At 38.4% G+C, this 19357-nt stretch overlaps 1 long non-coding RNA gene across 1 annotated transcript in view; it reads right to left on the reverse strand.

The window, feature by feature from the left end:
• Positions 1–8086: 8086 nt before the first annotated feature.
• Positions 8087–19357, reverse strand: part of LOC146445531 (uncharacterized) — a 35582-nt gene continuing 24311 nt past the window's right edge. The window contains exon 3 of the long non-coding RNA XR_014852571.1: positions 8087–8162. This is a non-coding gene — a long non-coding RNA (uncharacterized LOC146445531). The remainder of the gene's footprint in view (positions 8163–19357) is intronic.

A 19357-nucleotide genomic window follows, 5' to 3' on the forward strand; every position in this document is an offset into this window, starting at 1 on the left:
AGTAATTGATCCTGACTCCTCCGTCTCCCAAGGCAAACCTGCATTTTTCTGGGACTACAGGAGCTACAAGAAACCTAGAAATGGGAACTAGAAAAGTATCCCTCTGTGAACAACTACAGGAAACACCTGAGAACTGTCTGATTTCAGTCTTGATAGGAGAGCCTGAATTGCAGAAGGAGGCAGAACTCAGAAAGGAGTCTGTGTCTTCTTGGACAGAGGTAGATAAAGTCACTTCAGTTGAAATAAATCTGAATTCCTGATGGAACCCATCAAATGTGATCATAAAAAAGCCTCATAAATATTGAAACTATGAGTAAGTTTTGTTGCACATTGCAATATTTTTTATTTTTTTTAAGAGGACACCTCTATTACCACACTGGGCTTTAATCATTGTTAGTAAGGTTCATGCAAGTTTAAGAAAGCCTACTGAGGGTAAGGGCAGGCGCTGAAGAAAATATCTTATCTGATTAAAAGTGACTAACAAGGATATGCCAAATTGCTGGGGAGTAGTTGCCACAGGACAGTCAGAGAGATGATATCAATCAGAGGTGCAGCAGAGAAATCCACAGTGATGACTTAGTGATGGAAAGCCTGGAGAAAATGCCAAGTCTCTGCTAGGCATCTATAACGTGGATTCATAAGTACAAAATGAAATGCAAATAACCCAAGTTAGCTGAATTTTATTCAATCATGCCTTCTGTCTATTTATCTACTTTTCTTCTAAGCATATTAATCTATCATTTTCATATTCATTCTGTAACTGGAAGCAAGGTTTCCTTTGAATGATGATTTCATTAGGATATGTTCTGCCAGATAGCGATGCCTCCATAGCTATGTACTACATTAATTCTGTCACATCTTTTACCTTCTGTTTTTACTTCACACAAATTATGAAAAAAACCCACTCCCTACATGCTGATAAGGAAGAGGATGCTATTTTCATGTATTTGGCATAATTTAGATGAAAGTTGAACCTTCAAATAATACACAGTTCACAGAGTAGGACTGCTTACCGCACTAACTGAATGAGACTGTAGCTTATCAGAAAATTATGACAAAAAACAAGAATTAGATTATTTAAAGTCAAAGCCAAGTAAGTCCTCACTACCCTTAGGAGCTTTTGGGAAAGCCAACTCCTTTAAAATCCCTTTTGGCGCAGGCTCTATGCTCCTTACCACGATCCAGTCATTCCTGCAGTTAAACTAAACAGCTCTCTCAATACAAGAAAAGCTATGAGAGAAAGCTCATGATAAATCATGGAGTCACCAGAAAACTATGTAATAGCAACAAACTCAGTTTATCTGCCCTGGTGCAGAGTCCTCCCATCTGACAGAGAGATGGAAAAGGACACACTCAGTATAAGCATTGTGCACTCAAAACATGTAGGAGCATTTATGTTGCCCCAGCACAAAGAGGCACTCACTATCCAAAATCAAAACTGAATTAGACCCTGCTTGTGTCTCTATTGCAGCAAAGAAATTCTGCCAGTTCAGTCTGAGCAAGAATATCTTGGTAGTTCTCATGTAGGGGCCCTTTGGACCTTGCCAACAGAGTCTGTTGAATAAAATGCAGTGAATTAACCTATCTCTTCTTGCACAAGAAGGAAGATTGATCCCACCTGAATCAGCCTTTCCCCCACCAAGAGTTCTGGGAAAAAATATGGGAAGAAACAGAATGGACAATTCATCATGTTTCTCAATCCTTTTAGGCTTTTACCAGCATCATCTGCTGTCATAAGTCTCCTCTAGAGAAGAGGGTTCTGCCCACTTGGCTATCCCATCAGGATACCATGGTGCTGAGCTAAACCCAGCTGTCCAAAAGAAACACTTCACATTCCTGCATCAAGGACACTGAAGGTAACTCTACACAGGAAAATGATTGGTCTTAGTAGGAAGAAAAAAAGAGCTTGCTTTTAGTTTTTAGTACCTCTGGTATATTAGCTCTAATTTGAAGAAGGAAACAGATGATGGAATAATTGAAATTTGTTGAAAAAAGGTGAAGCATTTGTATTTTTTCCTAGTAGCAGCCAGGATAGCTTAGGTACTCCTCACCCAGGTTCACATTTCAGTCTGTGCTAAAGACTGAGCAATAGCTTCTCATCTCTGCAAGTGCAAAGTGCTGATTTTGATCTAAGCACACAACGTATTGAGGCAATCAACACCTGGAATTGTTCCCAGCCTCTGCATCATCCCTGGATAACTGACAAACTCAAATTCAGTCCCCAAATGAGTGACATTTTCAGTTCAACAGGAAGGACTGTGCTGATGACACAGCACAAGATTTTCACCCTGCAATACATGGAAACCTTTTCATTATATTTAAAATGTGGAGTTTTAAAGGGCTACAGAGGCTCTTTCTGAATTTGTGCCACAAAATCTCCAGGGGAGATGTCTCTCTGGTAATGTGGCTTCTTTTGATGCATGGGCATGGAGTAGGACCCAGTAACTTGTGGAGAACCACATGGAATGGCCTCACACCAACACACACTCACAAAGGTGAAAAAGTCACCTAAGAAATTGTCATTCAACTAAGTGTTTCCTCGGACTTGTGGAAACATAACTTGTTTCCTTTATATTTTTCATGTTCTCTGGTAATGTAAGGTAAGGTGATAAGACTACTGTCATAAATAAAAAATGTATAATAATATAATAAATAATAATAAATAATAAATAATAAATGTATAAATATATAATAAGTTAAAATCAGCATACATTGTGTCCTCTCATTTTTTAGGGTATTACACTGAATACAATATGAAAAACAAAGTCTATGAAACAATCAGACCCCTCATTAACGAGAATATTGTATCAAGCCTTACTGAACAAGCATTGACAGGAAAAAGAAAAGGGACAATCAAAATTGAAGGCTCCTGTGCATGATGAAAAGAGAACTTCTGATTGTGCAGCAGAGCCTTGCAATGAACATCAGGTGAAGATCTGTGTCCTACAGCACTAAGAACCAGAAGTACTCCACTTTTAAATAGTCCCAGCACTATTTGAACTGAGGGATGGCAGCTTGCACTTGAAGGAGTGGCAGAGCTGGAGCCTTCTTTTCACCTAGATGTAAAGGCTTCATTAAGGCTAATTAACTAAACTGAGGGCAGACTGAGTCCACACTAACAAGAGTTCACTGGGGTTTAGGTTCTTAACCAAACCAAAGCACTACTCTTGACCAAATAAGAATACACAGGTCGGTGTTGGCTCTTTTAAGTCGTTCCTCAGGATGAAAAAAAACCTGCTTAGAAAGACTGGAGGTTTTAAATGCAGTCATTGAAAGACAGTAAAATGAGTAACAGTGCTGTTATACCCCCATAACTTGGTAACAAAGAATACCCAGCCAAAAACCAGTGCCATATAAAGGAATCCTGACCTATAGAAAGACTAAACTTGTAGAGCTTCGTAAGAAAATTTTAGAAATGTTGAATGTTTAAAACCAGGATAGCTGATGTGAGGTTCTTTAAACAGCTTCAGTAAAAGAGCTCACAGTCTTGACTCCCTTCAGAGGATGGAGAAATTATTGCTTGTAGGATGTAGCTACTCACATCCTATGGTAGGTGGCTAAAACAGATTAGATATAATAGAACACTGCTGAGATACAAAGATACAGGTATGAATAGAACATGCCAAATTTCTTTAAGTTTCAAAATAAGCCCTCTTTCATTCAAAGTACTCAGACTTAGCACAGGTGGATAAAAAAGCCTCAAACTTTCATTCAATACAGCATTTCTTTAAGAACAAGGAAAAAAAAGGCACTAAATTGATGCAGGTCTACAAATTGCTGCATTAAGTCTGCTGTACACAGCCCACGCACAATAACATAAGGGTAATGTAAAAACATGCATTAGGGATGAAGATCCCTCTCTCCCCCTATGAAAGGATGAGCTGAGAGTTGATGGTGGGTGAGTACTGCAAGCAAAGCAAACACTTCACTGTCTGTGGGTGAACATTTCATGCATGCTCTTTATTATAAAGCCCACTGAAAACTTGAAGCTGCTTTCCTGAAGGAGCTGTTGTGTAACTCTGACATCTGGGGTTTTCAGTTGCTGCCCTGTTTGAACTGGTTATGGAACACATTAAACCCAGAATGCTCCAGTTCAGCTGTTTACAAAGCTTCCCAAACTCCTCCACCATCCTAGCTTTTTCAACAGGCTCCAGTTCAGTGCTGGGGTTGAAGGCTCAGCCTGGCTTTGTTGGATAGGCCATGCCATGGACTGCAGCAGGAAGGAGGCCTTGTTTAAAACATCACATTTTCAGGAGTCCAGCAGAACCAGGACTGTTTTTTCAGAAGTTTAATGCACTGCTATACCTTTGGATCCACCCAAACAAGCTGCTGTGGCAATAAAAATTATTTTTGTGTAACTATGTAAGCCCATAACTTATATAACTTGCCTGATTACATGCACCATTCATTCTTCTGTTTGTGTTTCATTATTATATTCAGGAAACAGGCAGTGGGTCCATGCAAATCATGCCACTAGCACTACCAAAAAATTCAAATGAATAAATCAAAACAAATCAATCTCTCTTTTCTGTTCACAGCTCATAAACACACTTTGAATTTGTTGCTCAGAATAGCATTTATCTGTGCAGTTCTCCACATGCACAAAAGGTGCTCACAGCAACTCCATGCAAATATCAGAACTTCAGAATTCCTATGAAGGGAACAGGCTGGCACAAAGAGTTTTGGAAGCTGATACTGTAGGGATTCAAAAAACACAAAGGAAAAACACAGCAAGTTTCTATAAAGCCCAAAAACTTTTGGATCTTTGAATTCCAAATCACTGAAACTTTGGGAAAATCAGAGGTATACCCTCTGCTTATGATCTATCTGAAGTACAAGGTGAGTGCTGGAAAGAGGTGATGATGAAACCCTTTATCTGACCCACCTCTGCCTTTCTTGTGTTTCAGTGTCTTACAACATAGAATTATCACTGTGCTTTTCTTCCTTTTCATGGTTTATGCAGATATCTGCTACGCTAAAGAGTCAAAATATTGACATATATTTAGTGTAGAAATTCCCTTTTATAAAACATTCGAAAAGCTTGCTTATCTTTGTGTAACCATGGTATTTAAGTTGATTTTTTCCATTCCAGACTTGCCATGGGAGTTTGTGATAACAGAGTATCAATAGGTTCAGAAAGCAGCTGCACACAATCATGGACAACAGGTCCATAAATGGATAATAAGAGGAACAGACAGGAATATTCCCTTGATACCCCTAACCCTAAAGTTTTTGACTCTGGGACAGCAGGAAGGGAAAGAATCTCAAGATGTGAGCAGACTTATGTAAAAATCTATGCCAGACTTTATATTCAGAATTCTCATGGCTGCATTACATGTTCCTTCTGATGAGGTCTGCAAGACTCCATGAAGTGTAAAGTGGGCACCCAAAGTGAATAATACAATGGATTAGCCTAGACAAAGGAGGAATAGTACACAAAAACTTACACAAAATGTCACTATTCTTTACACAATTAAAAACTAGGGAAGAAAACTTTTATATTTCCACAAAAGCTAATACCTGTGAACAGCTGCCAATGTATAATCATCTCATTAAGTAAGACTTAACACTAGTCATACCATGGACAGGAAATTATGCAAATAATTGCACAGAAATTTATGAGCATATGGATAACATTGTGGTTTTCACAGCAATGACAGACACTTGGACCTGAGACTTCATCTAACCTAAACAGAAAGGGCTGACTGCAGCTTAAGTAATTCTGCCCAAACTGATTTAAGTAGGTCAGGCGGTAAGAGTTGTGTAGCTCCAGTGACATGGATCTCAGCTGGAGAGGTACCAAACCTCTCTGGCAGCTGCACTAGGTTCTGTGCAGTTGCAGCTATTTTCTTAGAGGGACCCAGCAATTAGTCAAAAGCTAATTTGGGAAAAGCTATGTGAGCAGCAGCAACATCATGAAAGCAGCAGAGTGATGTTTGGTATTGTGCTACTCGTTACTTTCCTGGTACTGGGTAAGAGGAAACTTGGAACCAAACAAAGCAGCCAGACAAAAAATTTGGGGCTGATAAACGTATTTATGGACAAGGAAAATGAATTAAATTTTACCTGCAGATTTAAGGATGTTTATAGCTTCCCTGAAGTCTAGAATATTTTGAGTCATTAACCATTAATAGTCCAGTCTCTCACAGTTTCAGCTTCACCCTCCTGCTCATCTCTGCAACTCTACTGGACCTGACTGGTTTCACTTCTGTCCCTTTGAAGCAATGGAGTTATTCCAGCACAAAGTCAGAGCAAAGTCAGAATTGTGTGCTTCTCACTGTGGTGCCTACATGCTGATGGGATGTTATGAAACCACAATACCATTCCAAAATGGCACACAGCACATTTCTTGGTATATGAAACATGTTCTACAATAAGCTAATCGTTGATAAAAGCCTCTATCATGTTGCTAATTTTATCTGTAGAACTAAGAAGAATTACAATCCTGACAGGTAGATTCTTGAGTGATGTGAAGTATTGAAGTATGTACAGGATGCTGTGCTTTTATTACCTAAGCACTAATGGCAATTTCAGAAAAGGAATTCAGGTAAAGTGGCACATAAGAGGAGATCAGTCAGAAGAGTAGTAAGTCATGTTATAAGTCAGGCAAGTGACTAACATTGACAGGAATATAACCAGTCAGCTGGCTGTGGTTTTAAAGGAGTTAGGTAGTATATTTACTGCATGAAAACAAAGAAGATATCAAAGGATTTGGAGGAACAAAAAGCATTTAAATCCTCAAGATCAAAGTCTATCACATGTTATCACTCTCTGTTTTACAGAATCCAGGAGATGTGAGGAAGCTTCTCAAAAGTCAAGCAGAACATCAACTACAGATTCAAGATTAGCTCAGGAATCTTGCCTCCCTGTGGTGTGTGTTTGCCTCCCTCACCCAATGACAGTGACAGGAGTTGTCTGTTTGTGGGGAAGAGAGCACAGTTTTCTACCTTGCCTGACATACCACAAGCTGTATTTTCATGCAGCAGATCCCAACCTAGTCAATGATAACCTAACCATAAGGAAACATTCCTTTAAGGTAGTGAAGGGTTGCCCACAATGGGAAGTTGAAGTCACTCATCAAAATGCAACTCTGCTGCCGGTGATGTAGAGCAGGAGCAAGAAAGTTCTGGATTCAGTCAATCTATAAGCACACTGTATAAGCACACTTCTATTTTTGCCTTTGGGAAACGCAAAGAAACCTTTCTCAGTCATTTCACAGCTGATTTTTCCAATGCACAAGAACTCAGCTGTCCTTTGGGAACACCACACCACAGCTGCCTTTTTATATGGGAAGAAGTATAAAGTAGCCAATACCTCTCCCATGCAGCCCTCTATGGACTAGCTTTTGCAAACAGAGGGCCACTTAGGGCCCCAAGTGCCTTCTTTCATGAGCTATGTCCGTGCCTGCTGTGCACACAAAGCAAGTCCTGATTTACCATGGATTTTCTCAGTGCATGAATGCTTCCATTGGTCTGCTGGAGCATGCCTGGCTTGTGAGTGAAGCAATGATTTGGTTCACATGCACAGCTTGCTTGCTCCCTGCCTTTGTGAACAGCACCTGAAAAGAAGCTGGGAAGTGGCTACTTTGACCAAATATTCCTCCAGCCTGAAGCATCCTAGAGCACAGGTCCTGTAAATAGTTGTGTGTTTAATGCTCTCCAGTGCTAAGATGTTTAATGCTGCCCTACCATGGACATCTGTTTGACCATCACCCATTTCCAAACAGTTCCTGTCCAGTTTACTGCAGTTCAGGGCTTGGGATCACCCTCCTGTAGGATTCAGGACACAATGGTAAAGCATTCATACCCTGTCCATTATCCTCTACTCTGCTGTACTTGCTAAGGATCAGTGTTCTTACTGAATTGAAATCATCCAAGCATAAAATTAAAATGGCACACTTTAAATTATGTGTAGCAGTTTCCTATTGACTTTCACAAAACCAAGCATTATAATAATTGTTGTTTCTACAGTCAAAACAAATTCCAACCAAAGCAACAGATTTCAGTCAATCCAAACCCAGAATGTTTACTAAAAAGTTTATAATTTACAGAGATTATCCAGAAGCATTTTTTCCCCTCCTCCTTACCTCTGCCCTTGCTCAGGTTAGGAAGAGGGAATTCCATTGCTGCAGGTAGTCTGGTCTCCAGCTTTCAAAGGCAAACCTGCAAGACAAAAGCTCTATGAAGATGTGGTACATGATAAAGAAGACACAGGAGCATAACAATTGCAGATTTCTAGAAAGATGCTGGAAGATGAATTTTGTTCTCTCAGTTTATTTTAGGACAAACAGTGAGAGCCTTTGAGCAAAGAGAAACCTTCTTCACTGAAGCTATAAACGCCATTTCCCACATAGATTACTTAGAAATCATGAGAGAAGTTTTGAGCCATTCAACATATTGTTTCAAGCATTCATTTATTACACTGCTTATTTACCAAGTCAGCCTTCATACTTTACAAAAAAGCTTCTGTAGGAATAGATGGGTAGGAATTAAACAGGCAAATTTAAGAGAGGCAAAACCTGTACAGTGCCAACTAAAAAGCAGTTTACAGGGTATGATTGGTGATATAAGCCATCAGTCAGGGGCACAAGGAATCATGATGGAGGGGGAAACTTCCAGAGCATTCACTAAGGTGCAAGTCTGGAGCCTGCAGGATGCCAGGTGATGGTGCAGAGGGCAAGATGATTTTGGCAAGTGTCATTTGGTGTGCATTATCTATAGTGATGTTGTACACGTGTTAATGGGAAAGCCTGTAACCACTGCAAGGAAGTGACACTTAAGAATTTTAACCAGCTAATAAAGCATGCCAGAGACCATGACTAAGTACTTGAGCAAATCATAAAAACTTCTGAAGTGGAAGTATAGCACACATTATATGTAGATTTCATTAAAGTACCTAGTACAGAGAATCATACCTTTCTGTGTAAAAACAGATTTTTCAGTAAACGACAGAGGCTAGCACTAGGAAGCTTTATGGGTACAGTTATTATTGCTAGATTGATCATTTTCAATAATAACTGGATTACCCACAGCAGACAGGCCCCCTGTCAGCAAAAATGAAAGGCAAAATGCTAAGTTAGAAGATAAAACTTCACTAGACAAGGACACGTAGCTCTAATTGCCTGGAAAAAACTGTAGGATGTTCATCTGGACTATACCACTGCTAGCTCTACCCTTTCATGACTGTTGTGGTGGGAAAAGATGTTGCCCTCTTAAAAAGTAGAGTGTCATCAGGTGGGATGACAGCAGAATACCTGTTCCACTCTTTAAGGTTGCAGTACATTAATTGAGAGATGAGTAACTCAGTAATGATGTATAAAACCAGTGAAGATTGATGATCCTTTCAAGGGCAGCCTATGCAAGTAATGACTGAGAGTGATTTTCATCTGTAAGCTCTGTACACGTTTACATAAAATAAATCGTTCTCTTTCCAGGATGGGATGTTGCCATCCAGAAATCCTCACAGCTGGAAACTTCAGTAGATTTTTAAAAGTAATTTATCCAGACCCCACCTTTATCTGCACAGAGATACTTGTTTGGGGTCAAGTCCCACATGGGGCATCAGAAAGGTAGCACAGGGAAATGTCTTGCAGTTGTGTATGCTGGGCTTCTACAGAGAGAGAGAAAGTCAGGGTTCAAAGCTGGTGTTTATTAAAGCTTCTATAATTAGAGAATACAGATGTTTTCTTTATGTACATAATGTAAACTTTACACAGTGTAAATGCAGTAATAGTTTCCAGCACATAATTTTTCTACGTGACTATTCTGAAGTTGTTTAGCTATTATTTTCAAAATCCATCTATGAAGATAACTTCACAAAGTGTCTACAAGGAAAGCTGATTGACTATGGCACAGTGTATCTCATTCTTTTCATGCTGAAAATATGAAAACAATATAAGTTTAATATAAAAGCATTGCATAAATGCTAAGAAGCTGCCTGTATAATTTGTTTTTGTAACACAGTGTGTTGACAGAGGATTCTTGATCTCAAAGGATATGATTAATTTTGGGCTGGGGGGAGATTTCCTTGGTTTTATTGGTCCTGCAGAACACACTGGAGCAGGTTTGGCCCCATAATAACTTCACTGAGCTCCCAAGCAGAGGCAGCTTGCATCCAGGTTGCTCAAACTGGTTGTGCCCTTACAGATGGGCTGTAAGGATTCAGCCAGGGGACCAGAGGGAGTCAGGAGGAGAACAGGACAGTCCAATCCAGCTGCAGTCAAAGCTAGTAACACACGCATCTGCATTGTGCTGCACTATTCCTGCCTTGGTGTGATCTGAACTCACGAAGGAAGCACCACTGCTGCCTGTCGGCACTGGGAAGCAGCACAGAGGTGTCCAAATTATCTTTCAGTGTGGCAGCTCAGGCACTGCAATGGAGACATTACAATGCAGAGACCAACTCCAGCTTCTCAGCAGGCTGATTTAATCTGCAAGGGCTCTGTGCTCCTGCCACTGTCAGGGAAGCACACCCGAACTATTGCTCTTGAACTGCGCCTGTTTTATATTAATGGGTTTCACTGCTTGAGGTATTTTAATTGTGTTCTATCGCCAAAGGCTTTGTAATACCTTGATGATATTTTATGGAGAAACAGAAGTTTCTGGTTGCTTGAAGACTGAGATGACACCCTGACTAATTGCACAGCTTAGGAAGATGATATCTGAGCATATGCCTAACAATTTCACATTCGCATTTGATAACCTCATAATTTATATGAATAATCTAAAACCACAACAGAAATGCCCCAGTGGCTCTGATGCATTTATTTTTAAAGACAATTAGCATATAGGCTTCCCGACACTCCCAGCTATCTAGCCAGCTTTTAATACAAATTAACTGGATGCTGATAAAGAAAAACACAGCTTTATGTGGCTGGTCTCTCCTGAATTGTCCTTTACTGGTACTGTTTTGTTAAGTGAGATTCCCATACCCATTGAAGCATGGTCAGTTTGTGGCAGGGTGGTATTTGGTGAGGTGACAACTTCAAATAATCTATTCTGCTTCATTTTAACACAGACAGCACCCCAACCCAGCTCACAGGATAGTCTCACAAGCAGGCAGGTCCATTTTTGGAAGACAAGCATTTTTTGTCCTGAAAATTATGCTATATTAGCACAGTTCCTAAGGAAGGAATATATTCAAAAGAAAGATTTAGAGAAGAATATATTTTCCTGCCTTTTTTTTCCCCCCTCAGTTCTGGGAGAAAGCTTATTCTGCATCATTGCCATCTTAAAGTCTGAAGCAGAAGACAAACCATGAATAAAGTTAAGTGGAAAATATTACTTATAGATCTTATAGATGACTGAAGATGTTTTAATTTTCCCTTCCAGTCTTACTAGCATTGTTGAGTAAAATATACTATTCTCTCACATATGATGGAAACTATGCAGCTGAGCAGCATTCCTGTTTAGATGAAGACTTCATCAAGTCCTGATAAAACTACTGTTAATTCATGCAATACAGATACTGCTCTCATTGAAACCCATCTCATATGCTCATTATATTTATAATATATGTACAAAGTCAACCACAAAAGCCAAAGGAATGCTGTATGGCAAGCTTGAAATTTTATTATTTACAGAGATTCTGCCACTATGTAATTTTTCACCTCTTGATGGGTTTTGCAGACCTTTATGTGAATATTTATACACAGATAAGACACTCAGATAGAATTAACCTGACTATCTGGCCCAAGTGAGACCTAAATCAGTTTACACCACCTCAAGATTCTACCCAGGCTTTGTGTTGTTGAAAAGCTTCTTGTTTCTCCCTGAAGTGTTCAGAGTTTGCAGTGTTCCCATGTGCTGCTGCAAAGATAGTCTGGTTGCCAGAAACAGGGAAGGATGTCTGTGTGAAAGAAATAAGCAGCAGGAGCAGAGGAACCTTTAACCCACAAGAGTTCATAATTTTTAGGAAAATGTATTTAGTAATTAAAAACAAATGGAAATATATGATGAAAACTATGTATTAACAGAACTGGCTGCTTAAAAATAAAATATTTTCCTGGGCTTTTTTCCCCACTGTTTATCAACAATTTTAAACAAAATTTACTTAATTAAGAAAATTATTTAGATGACTACATGAATTAATCAACATGAAAATAGATGACATAGCTGAGGTAAAAATGTGTGATTGCTCAGTGAAGAGTAAGTGTCCGAAAAATGGAACAAATCACAATATAAAAACTGACAGGATCTTGTTAATTGACATTTGTAGGGTCTATATTCTGTATTCAGCTAAATATGACTTCAATTTTTTATTTCTTCCAGCACTCAAACACCATATTACACTACTGTGCATTTCCCTTTTTTGGCAAAAAAACCCTGAGCACCAATAAATTGCACACACAAAGGAGTCAAAGCTCCCATGGAGTTTTACTAAGTCAATACATTTTAAAGTATCTCTTTAGTTTAGCATTTTAAATAAATTTGATGTTTTTCTCTGTTTAGAGACTGGGATGACTTTTCACATTCCACAATTTCTTACCTTTGTTTGAACTGTTCCACGAGTATTAATCCTTCTTCCCTGGTTTTAAAATATTTTTAAATATTCTCATTAGCATATTAAAAAAAAATCTTAGCAGCTGTGAAAACTATGGCATACATTTCCCTTCATCTTTTCTAATTTGATATGGAAGATGTTCCTTAAGAAAAAGATACTGTGAAAGCTGCAAATTATCCTGTATTGAATCCCACAGCCATCTTGATAAAGAGGGATTTGAAACAAAGTCCACTTCTAAATAGTTATTCTAGTCCGTGGACGAACAGATGTATTTTGCTAAAGGAAATCAGGGCAACAAAAAGTAACAAGTCCTTATATAATAATAATAATAATAATAATAATAATAATAATAATAATAATAATAATAAACCCTCATAATTGATGAAAAGTGGCCATTATCCAGTGTAGCCACCACTCAGCTTCAGGGTTTATAACTGCAAGTACACTTATTGACCAGAACTTCAATTTTAAAGTCTTTCTATAGCAAGGAAGTGTATCATCTTATAAAAGGCACATGCATCTTATATGTACATGTGTGTATATATATATATATATATATAGTGTATATATATATATATAGTGTATATATATATATATATACACATACACACACACACACATACGTCCTCATGCCACATATTTTTCTGTATTTTAGAACCAGAGAAGGAGGGAAATGTTCATTTAAAAGAAACAGTCACTGCTGGTCATACACAAAAGTCTGTACATACTATGATAAAATATGTAATTAGGAACAACTTCCATAACACATTGAGAGGCTTAAGTTTACAGAATTGTCCCAATGAAAAAACATTTTTTCATGTGACCAATCCTTTGAGTTTCAGTAGTCTATAAACCCTTCCTTACCTTGCCAAAGTATGAAAAAGGGAAAGAGAACTGTATTCTATCTCGTGTTTTGATTTATTACTGGTTTATTTGACATTTCTTGTCAGAGTAAATGGCCTTCAGCAATACACATAGCAGTTAAACACATGCCAAGTAAAATCAGATAATTCTGCCATAGGTCTTTAGATTTCAGTTGTGTCCTTGGCTGAAAAATTCTTCCATGTAACTTGGAAAGCAATAGTGTGGTCTTATTTGACTCACTGAAAACCAGAAAATAATTTCCTCCTGTTAACAAGGATTTTATCTGTACTTACATAGACACAAATAACAACATGTTCACTGAAAAGTCTGTTTTAGGGGATACACAAGGGCTACTCAAATGCCATTTGAAATCTGTGGACATGAAGTGCAAAACCAGATAAATCAGAATTCCAAAAGCTGCATAAATTAATTTTAAAAAATGCTGTGTTTTTATATTTCTTATGAAAAAGTCTATTTAAAATTAAATTTAAAGCAGGACAGTGTACATTAAGCTCTCACTTTACAACAACTTACTAAAATTCTCAAAACATAACTCAGGTTTAATGCCTTAAGCAGTTCATGTTTGTGTAATAGGCCAAACCCCAGCATCAATGGGAAAAGTCATTAAGTAGATGGAAAGTTTGTTGAAGGGATATTTTTGAGGTTTTGGCAGCAGCTGCTTCACTTGCAGGTGTAAAGAACATTCCTTCAATGTAATTATTTCAATACCCATCTCATACAACCTTCTGAGCTAATTGGTAAATGAGTTCAGCAGGGCTCACTTTTCTTTTTTCCTCTAAAAACTGTAGTAAGAGCTTTTAAATTCAAAAAATGGACAAATACAGTAACCACAGTATGTCTGTTTACTAATCATATGGAGTGTTTCCTCTGGTGTAGAAGCAGAGCAAAAAAAAAAAAAAGTTGCAATTCAATTACTTTTCAAAGTTGTAGAAATTTGATGGTTTTAATGTTTTTTCTACATTTTCATAGAATCCTCTTTTGCATGAGGATGTAATTGGGTGGAAACTAAGTAAAGCTAATACTCTTTCAGTTGTAAATTCTCTTATTGGTGATTCTCAGTGGCTATTCACAATTGTCTAATAAAATCAAATGAAAAAAAGGCAAAAGGCATCTACTGTATTTCATAATTTCTTTTAAAAATGTTCATGTTTCCCATTGAATATTTCCGTTAGGAAATATGAGCTTTGTGCTCACTCCCAATCTACATCTTCAATGGCTGCCAAAAAGAGGAAATCCATTCCCCCTCAGAGAAATTACTAAATCAGTGCAAATGCAAGACAAGTTTAGAACTATTACTTGATTTTAGTTTTCCTGATTGATTAGAATCATGAATAAAACCATCAACTGAATCTTTGCAGCTTTTATTGCAATGCAAGCATTGTTGCTTGAGTCACAACTTAGACATTGCAGTGTGAAGAATATTTATAAACTACCAGTACCAAATCCCAATACTCAAGAAACTGAAAGGGGTATACTAAAGATGGCCAGAAGGGAGTTCTGGTTTGGGAGCTACAGGACAACACAAGCAGTGTCTGGGGACACCAAAGATGCTCAGCCTTTGATCTGATCTTAATTTTCATGAGAACCAAAACCATGTCTTTACTATTTCATGAAGAATCCACCAATGAAATGCCCAATGGATGAAACTGCTGTCAAGAATGTACATCCACAAGGTCACCAATTTTAACATAATTATGTATCAGAGGAAAACATTTTGTCCAGGAGCTTTGTGAGGGTCATCCTGGCCACTGCAAAGCCACACGCTTTAAACCAAGGTCACTGCCAGCCCTCTCCGAGCCAGAGCCAGCATCAGTGACATTTCCATGGCACAAACAATTTTAAAAATAAACACAGCTACCTCACAGGATGTCTCTGTGCCCTCTCCCCAGCACCCCACAGGAGATCTGGTTCCCACCTTCACCTGCTGTTTGCTAGCACATCCCCCTTGTGCCGCCCCCACCCTGGCACACCCCAAACACATCCAACGTGCCAACTCTGGCAGCTTGGTTAAAATTAACAGCCTGGGGGCTGTAGGGATGTAAACTCAAGCCTCCTCTCTTGGATGTAGATCACTGATAACCCTCCTGGAGCTTGAACAAACAAACAAATGCAAGAAATGCCAACCGTGTGTCACGGAGTTACTTTTTCGCGTAACCATGGCAAAGTGTGGGCAGCTAAGCAAAACCGTGATCATTTGGAAAGGTTTAAAATATTCTTATTGTCATGAGGGAGGCCAATGGATGGCCAAAACCCAAATAGGGTTTAGATCAACCAGGTGATCCAGGATTAGAGACTAAACTAGGGTTGGTATTTCTCTTTGCATTGGAGTTGTCAGAAAATGTCAATCTAATGAGAAAATTCAAAATTATATTTCAACTTTACACTACTCCTTTCCCTTTATCCTCCAGGATCTAAAGCCCTAAGCACTCAGGACCCCAAAATCAAAGCAAAAGGGACACAGTGCAGGTCCCTGTGTCCCCTCTTTAAACTTGGGGCATAAAAAGCCATCATGGGCAGCCTGTTGGCTCCCTGGGCATTTCTACATAACTAAGCCAATGATGAAACATTTAGAAAAATGTTCCGATGAAGATTTTGCTAGTTAGCAGCTATTACTGTTAGGAAGTCTAATGGTAAACTAACAATCAGTGTAATATAACTGCAAGTTTTTTATGGCTGCTTGAAAATCCCTTAGAAGCTCATCTGAGCCATGATTTTTCCATACTATTTCTATTTTAATAACAGTGTCTCCACACCAGCTGACAACTTCCGCATGTTTTTTCCCCCCCTCTCTATTGCATCATAACCAAGGTTATTGCAAACTGCCACGCTCTTCTTATTTTATTTTTACATCCATCTTATCTAACATTACTCATCTGTTACAGCTGCAAAGCCACATCAATAAAGCAGACAGCTATGCAACTTTGCAGCCCAGCAGACAGAACTTAAATTTATGTACATGAGGGTTCTTTGGAGGTTTTTTTCCTTGACAGGAAGATGAGTAAAGCAGAGACACAGGTGCCTGCTGCCACTTGAGAAAATTGTGGCCTTTCTCTGGGCTCTGTTGAGTCACTCTGAATTGCAGGACTCATGGACATTTGGCTGTGTGGGCCCTGCTCAACAGCATTCCGAGCAGGAAAAATGGCTGAATGGCATCCATATGGCTGACAGCTTGCTATGACGAGCAACCAGCTAAACAGTTTGTCAGCAGAGGAGGGCAAAAAATATATTTTGAATATAACTCTTTCAGCATCTTCATTTAGCAGGAGTAGGTAGTTACCCAACATGCTGTACGTTCATCTGGTGGAGAATAACTACCAATAAAGCCCATTGTTCTCTGTATGTGCAATACCTGAATAGTTTGAGGGAGTTATCATAAGACCTACAGCCAGAAACTGGAAATAGCAACGTGACCTACAGGGAGCTGAGCTGTTGGGATAAAATCAGGAGGTTGGACGCACTGAATAACGTCACTGGAGTGAAAATACTGAATACAAAACAGGATCTGAAAATTGTTTACCTTTTATGTCTATCAAGAGATTGTTCCCATATTGTATAACAAAGTCCTGGTAGGCACAGCATGTTTATATAACTCAGTATCAGCCTTGATGCCTCAATTTCTTCGTTAATCAAAAATCTTGGTCTAAGATTATACCTGCCCTGCCTTCTCACTTATAAACACACACAGTCCATCTGAAAATGGTATCTGTCTTAATTTTCTCTGTCTCAATTGATTCTCCTACATCTCTTCCTCTCAATTAACTTTGAGTAAACTGGAGGTATGCAAAACATTTAAACAAAAATGAGGTAACATTGGCCAACCTCCTCCCTATCTCTTTTCTCCCTCCACTCCAAGATCCCTGTGTCTTAATCATTATTTATGGAAAGAAAAAAAAGGTGGAATTCTTCAGTGATGTCTGTGATATGGAAGTAGTAATAGCACCTATGGGAACAATATTATCTTTGTTATTTTATCAACTCTGAGCTACAGGGTGATCAACACTAACAATCACTCAAAAAAAAAGTCAGAAAAATCAAGGAGAAGTTATAGGAGAAGTAAAAGTGATATATTCATTCTTCTATCTTATTTCCTTCATGGGATGCTATCCTATTTATTACTCCTATCCCTTAATTATAATAGAACAGGAACCTGCAAATTAGAATGCTTGACACAGTGAGTTATACTTACTCTTCTCCATACACTTTGCCTTAAGGACCTCTCATTTCTAGTGCAATAGCCTTCCAATCCACAGTATTTTTCAAAAGGTCTGACTTTCATCATGGATATTTTTGACACACAATTTTACACATATGAGTAATTGCAGACATAGCTTTGCTCTATTCAGCAACCATTTTGAGGCCCATTTTAGAATAATCAGTTGATCTATTACTTGTTGCCTTTGCAATCAAGCAACTAATGCTAGGTGACCAAATTTCAGTGATCTGATCCAAAAACTGTTATTATGCAGCTCGTTAGTGCTTTCAAGGATATACCACATAAGTCCAAGAGATGCTACAAAGAAAACCAAGCTTTTGCTACCAATGTGCTCATCACAATGTCAAAGGAATTGCACAGGAACTGATTAAATGTGAATTTGTGCAGGATTTGCTTTTAGTTCAAAGCATAATTAGGGCATAAAAATACAAGTACAGGAGCAGTATCACAGAATGGTTGAGGTTGGAAAAGACTTTGAGAGTTCAACACCCAAGCAGGGCCAGCTGGCTTCCTGTGTATGAGATCACTGACAGATCACATTGTCTCTTCTCCAGGCTTTCAGCCCCAGCTTTCTCAGCCTCTCCTCACAGGAGAGGTGCTCCAGATCCTTAATCATTTTAGTGGCCTTTTACTGGAGTCTCTCCAGTAGCTTCATCTCTTTTGTACTGAGAAAAAGTACAGAAAAATGATGCAAAAAGTAATTTTGATTAAAAAAAACAAAAAGGCAATTTCTAAGGCTAATTTTGGATACGCAGCTTTAGAAGAAGAATTAGGTTTCTTTCTGAATAACAGATAAAATCAAGGGAAAATGTTATCCAGAGAAGAACATTTACTGTAACAGATGCTGTATAAAAATGTCCCTTCAGTAGTAATGGATAAGCCTTAGAAGCAGTGAAAGAGTGGTTTAGGCATATATCCATGATTATTAAGAATAGTTATTTAGCTTCTTGATACCTTTGACATGCTCTTATTCTTTCAGTCTTTATTCTGCCTCCTCATGGAGCCTATCAAAGACAAGAAAATCAGTTGCTGCTGAACCTTCACAAACCAAATCTCAAATCCAGTAAAACACATAAGTGCAAGTCTAGACCAGCTAAAAAGGCCCTCTGTAGCTTTTCAAATACACAATTCCATGTTTTACACAAGGATCCAGACTAGTCTGTTGTTTTCAGACACTAGATATGCAAGAAGAGGCTTGATAAATTACTTCATGTGCATCTAATTGCTACTAAATTTTATACAGACTTTATTTCCCCTCCTTGCATGTTCTCTCAGCACTTTGGTTTTCACTGATTTGTGCTGTGTATTCTGCTTATTCATTAAATCAAAGCATGTGACTTTAAGAAGACAGGGATCTCTTATTTTTCTGAAGTGCTGGGGTTTGAAAACACAGAACATGTGTTACTCATCAGCAGTAGCAGAAAAGAATACTTGAAATTCTCTCTTTTTATTTGTCTTTAGGACAACACATGCAAACTTTTTCTCATTTGCTTCGCAACACTTAGATACGGAACAGTAAAAATGTTTTTGGAGTTAGTCACCACTTAAGAAATGGCAAAATATTAATTCCAAATACCCTAAGAGCATCACATAGCCATAAATAGATTTAAAAGTTATGCACAAATACCCGTGACCACAATAAATTCCCTAGGAAAGTTCTGAAACAGCATCAAGCGCCGTGAGAACAAGAGAGTACAGGTGATTCTGAGATCACGAGAAACAGAAGGAGCTGGATGTGGCACTTGTTAACAGCAATCA

Source organism: Lichenostomus cassidix, chromosome 1 (assembly GCF_008360975.1).
Source record: "Lichenostomus cassidix isolate B80296 chromosome 1, HeHo_3.0, whole genome shotgun sequence".
NCBI classification, from domain to species: Eukaryota; Metazoa; Chordata; class Aves; order Passeriformes; family Meliphagidae; genus Lichenostomus; species Lichenostomus cassidix.